Raw genomic sequence first — 6,114 nt, 5'->3', positions numbered from 1 at the left:
AAGAAACAAGGGAGTCCTAGGAATATTAAAACTCTTGGACATCAAACCCTTTATAAAGTAGTGATTTCTAAAACTTTAGGCAATGCCATTACTTTTCATTTTTGCTACTCAAAATTGATTGGAATGAACAGAAATAATTTAATGGCATTGTATATTGGCCAATTTATAATTTTAACTTTGCTGTCGTAATTTCATGACTGGAATAGGAGGGTCGTCAGTGGCTCAGTGGTTGGCGTACATGATTCGAAATAGAAAGGGTCCGGGCTTGATCATCATATTAGCTATTGTGGTGTGCCCGTGGGTAAAGCACGTTTTGCTGCAAGGATATCGGCAAATAATAACTAGCCAAGTTTACAAACATCCATGAATTAAATAAGATAAGACTTCTGAATGGTTCCAATAAATTATATTATGAACTGCTTGGAAAATTCACGAGAAGGAAATGTGTGTATCAAAGATCAAGCTGCCATTTCCCAAAAACTGTATATTCTCGCCAATAATTCAAGTCAAACTGCAAAAAGCAAAGCTCCTGATCTGCAGTAACATTATGTGCATGCAGATCAGGGCCTATGTTGTTTGTTCTACCGATTAATCTCATCAAATTGCGCAGACCCAGTCCTGCCAGTGCATTGTGCACGTACAGATCTGTTTAGGTGCAGTTTGCAACTAGACTCGTCTTATAAGCGATTATATATAGCAATCTCCTCTTCTAATGACTTGAAATAAGAAACCAAAAAGATACTCGTACTGTGAAAGCAGTCTATATCACCATATTACAAGCTAAAGATCGTATCAAAACAACTCGACAACCTTATTCCCTGTTGCCAGGAAACATTCCTTGCGATAATTATTGCCTCTGTGATTAACAACCATGATTCCAAATTCTGAGGGAAGTCGAACTTAAGTTCCAGACAACGTGGCAAGCTTGACATCAATAACTTTTCATGAAACCGGCTTATTATCTAAAGCAACATGATGCGTTTGATATCCTGACGCGGAATCTGATACTTTAATGACACCGTATATAATCGCTTATAAGACGAGACCAACTTCAAACTGTACAGACTCAGATCTGCCGGCAGATCTAGGTCTGTGCATTTTGTTAGGAGTAATCAGTACATCAAACATCATAGACCCTGATCAGCAGGCACATTATGCTACGAAAGATCAGGAGCTTTGTTTGGTTTTTGTTTTTGCAAATTGGTTTGACTTACAAGCGAGTAAAGACGGAAACATTCTGACAACTATTAATATGATTGTATTACGACCGCAGTTCGTCCATTGATTATGACCTGATGCTTCGTAATCTTCTTGGTCATCTATAAATTTATGTTCGGCAGACACAACTAAGTTTTTCGTCATTAGTCATTCAGTATAATAATGTCCCTAAAATGCGATAAGACTTATGTGAGTATAGAACAATCGCACAAAGGGTCAGTCGAATCGGAAACATGCGAGACGAAATGAAAAACACAAACATTAATAAGAAAATGAACATAGCTTGTTAGTTCTTTGGAACTAATATCTTGACAAAATATCGACCATAGAACCATAAAGAACAAAAGCATGTGGTATAATATCTATATGAGCGAGAGAGAACAGTACATTTCTGATTATTATTATATATATATATATATATATATATATATATATATATATATATATATATATATATATATATATATATATATATATATATATATATATACACACACGCACAAGCACGCAAGCACACACAAATACATGCATGCATACATACATACACACACACACACACACACACACACACACACATACATACATACATACATACATACATACATACATACATACATACATACATACATACATACATACACACATACATACATACATACATACATACACTCATACATACATACGTGTGTGGGCTGGAGGTGTTGGTGCGGCTGATTGGCGCATTGTACCTTCTTACAAGGTGTCCGCTTTATTTGGTTATCGTTATCTAGAGGGTGATCACCCTCAGTGTTGTTGTCCGGATTGAGTAAATATTAATTTAGAGTGTGAAACTTACAGATGGAATAAATAGAGATCTGAGCAGATATATAAAACAGAATGACACGAGCCTTGCATATGAAATACAACAATTTAATCAATTACATAAACAACTGTGAGAATACATTACATTAGGAAGATACATTTCTCTTTTCAAATAAATGATTCACCGAATTTCAAATACAAGTATACATATATAAATAGCCGATCTGTTTTAAAAGATAGAATTTGTTCATCATAGAATCGAGTGAACAATCGAAGTCATTGCCTTGTACAACTGCATAACCTGCTTATTTCCGGTTCACTCCAACTTCACTGTGGCTGTTCTTCTTGGTCCTTTCGCTTTTTCTTCTCCAAACTCTCTATTGTCTCGCCCCTTTAGGCCCTCATACTGTAACGTGTCAGGGGTCAAGGTCAAATAAAATGGGATAGATGGACAGCTCACGTCTTTTTCAGTTACTAGATCTCTCCAGTGTATTGTAGTATCAAGAAATGGTGTGTTCACCACAGAAGTTCTTATTTAGATGATAAAATCACAAAACAAAAAAAAATATAATTAGTCAACACAGTTTTATTATATGACTTCCAAGCTTGTACGTGTTATCTCACAAAATTAAGTGCTCAAAATGGTGAAATATAATATTTGCCAATTTTCAGAACAGATGTTTGATAAAGTATGTTGAAATGACAACAATAATTTCGGTGTTAAATTGCATGTGAAAATCAGCATAAATGTTCCATTTGTCCTAATTCACATAATCTCTAACTCAGATAATCCCAATTCCCAAACTAATCTTATACAGAAAAAGAAGTTAATAGTTCTCAAAATTTAGTCATATAACGTACCGAAGTGGTAATGATTTTGTGCAGGCAATCAAGGTTCGGAACCAGACCCGGATTTGTCTTTTAGAATCCAATGGTAAATATTTTAGAGGTACAGTCTGGAACCGGATGTTAAGTGTTTCGCGTTTGTTGGCTGAGACGCACTGTGTCGTTTTGAGCGACACAGTCTGGAACCGGATGTCAATAGTGTGTCGCTTGAGTTGAATGCGACAATGTGTGTCGTTTTGTAGCAACAAAGTGTGTCGTTGTGTCGGTATATTATTTCGACATCTAAATGACACAACCACTACAAAATGGATGGAATTTGTGATTTCAAAATGATACATGAAATTGAATAGGAAATTCGATAATGCCAATCGGAATACTAAATTTCCAATGGACACCAGACGGCTGTGTTGATGACGACACAGTCACAGTGTCGTCAGCTAAATCCCTCTATGGGAGTTTTTATCTGATATAACGAGGAAATAAACGTTGAAACAATTTCAGAGAAACATTATAGTAGTCATTATGAGTACTAAATTTAATGTGTCGGTAGTAACTAGTCTACCTTGCTATTAAGGCTTGAAATTATCAGTTGAGATGATGAGAGACTTTTTGCTTGGTCTTGAGACCTTTACTGGAGTCCAGTAGAACCACAACTGTAAAAACTGTCAAAACGGTTGTTGTTGTTGTTGAGTTTAATTATAGTGGCGTGCGCACAATTGTGCATGTGCCACTTTTCTTCTGACTGCACCGCAGCCTGCTAGTTATTCATGGGGAAGGGAATGTCATAACTGTCAAAACGGTGGATCTTACCCCTTATTTATAGGTTTGGGAAGACACTCGGGAAATTCATGACAAGTTTTCACGAATATGACTAAATATGGAAGAATTCGGAAAGATTAACCTGAGCGCCTTCTAGTGGAAAGCCGAGCGCCCAATACACACAGTAGTAAAAATGGCGCCCGATTTCACACGACAAAAAAAGCAATTATTTCACAATAAATTATACAAAGATTCAACATTGATGATAAACAGTTTCATCACACTGGTGACGAAAAATTATGAACTTACATGAGTATTACCTTAATCCTGCAGAAAAATGGATAAAATTGCCTATTTCTCTCTCAAAATAGAAGGGAAGTGATAACAGTTTACAATCCTATCACGTACACACTGGGCTTCAAAAATCTTTACCCAGATGGTAAATATTTAAACAAATCATTTTTATATGATTTACATATTGTATCAAATTACTTTTCCTTTGTGAAAGTGTCATATATCAAAACTGTTACTACAGTTGCTATTATTTGCACTGGAAACAGAGGTACGACTTTCCAACATGAAGGGAATGTAAACAATAAATGGAGATTATAAATTATTCCCAACATTAATGATATGTGCAAATTCACTTTATAAGAATACAAGTTGACAGGTAGTCAGGATTGTTTCAAAACTTTGAGTGGGTAGGTGGATACGTAAGCAAGTATATACGTAGATACTTGGATATGTAGGTAAGTGGATATATTAGTCGAGCTATATCCCTTTTCAAAATAAACAGACAAGCAACCTAAATCTTCTGTCAGATATCCTTCTGGGAATAGATCATTACTCCCCTCTCGTTATGTCAGATATTGTCCTATCGGAATTCAAACAGATACCAAAGGCTATATGGTCAAGCCGAACATGGCAGACCATAAACAATCCTAGTTTCATAAGATTAATGTACTTCCTAACGGCATTTACATCACCGACTCACATTAACATTACACGAGAGAAAACAGTTCCGTTCTCGTCTCAATTACACAAATGAATGAATGAAATTCATGAAATGACTTAACTACGTTATGTTCAGCGAATACACACATTCAAGTCTTTAGCATACATGAAATCTCACTTCATGCCTTAACAACGTTAATTTCAGTCAATACGCACTCAAGTGTTTATCATAGTGAAATCATCTAAGATCGGAGAATTCACACGAATTCTAGTAACTCATATCAACTGAAGTAATGCATGAAATTCTTAAAATACCTGATTCCTTATAACAATCAAGACGACAAATTCAATCAATTCGTTAAACTTTTATAAAGCAGATCATTATACGAATTCATATAGATGAACTCAAACACAGTTATACTCATGTTAAGAAAATTGATCTACGGATATAAACAAACAAATTCATGCAATATAAGCAAAAAAATTCAAGCAAACCATTATATTAGTATCAACGAATTACAAGAGATTGACGCAGATACCTTGTGCTTTCAAGTTTTGCTCGCTTCTACCACCAGAATTGTGTCCGTCGACTTTCCAGACATCCGGTCCCTCTGATAAATGTTTTACGAAAGAATAACTTATAATTTCAATCTCGGAGTGTCTTTTATATTTTTTTCTTTTGCAGGAAAACGTAGACTGACTAAATTTTTCGATGGGGCATATTAAGACCAAGAAATGTCGTGTGTGAATCACGTCCCTTATTTAGCGTAACCAATCAGGATTACATATATCTACCGCCTTTAATAACTAGGCGCCAAAAATTGCGGTCAGTCTGACTTATAGATTTTCAAATAACTGATATTGGACAATTTCAATTCTGACATGTTCGATACAAAGATCGAGGTTAACCCTTTTCCTTCCAGTCTGTCTGACGGTTAAATAAACGAAGGCTTAAATAAGAATCATTTCGTCTCAAGACATAGACATTAAAAATCATTGCAGTATAGAGATTTAACACCCACCTGTCCCCATAAATCTAATTAATTGTTCTCTACCCCAAATTAATGTGCTCTTTATAGATCGACATAAATTTGCACCCTTACAATACATATATACATACATCGACTGTAAATAAAAATCTGTGACTTTGTTTTAAACCGTATAGTGTTACCCAAAGAAAGTGAAAATGACATTTATGTTTTCATTGGATAAAAAAATGTTTAGGTTCGAAATAGAGTAGTTTTCCATAACATTGATGTTTACTGCCGGATCATAATACATATCAAATGCTACTCGTTCTAATTCCTATTGGATGTTATTTTAACCATTTGACTGATGCCATCAGTGGCAGCTCAGCATTAAGACGTTAGTGTTAGTACTGGTTGGCCTGGTGTCAGGATAATGTGACTGGGTGGGACATCATGCGCTACATGTCTGCGGCATGATGCCCCAATGCTAGAAATTACTATAAACTGCCACAGCGCAGACATCATAGCGATATGATTGATAAATTGTTAAAGCTACGTTAAAATCCAA

Source organism: Sinohyriopsis cumingii, chromosome 4 (assembly GCF_028554795.1).
Source record: "Sinohyriopsis cumingii isolate HCF-2022 chromosome 4, ASM2855479v2, whole genome shotgun sequence".
Lineage (NCBI taxonomy): Eukaryota > Metazoa > Mollusca > Bivalvia > Unionida > Unionidae > Sinohyriopsis > Sinohyriopsis cumingii.
Note: the sequence above shows the minus strand (reverse complement) of the source record.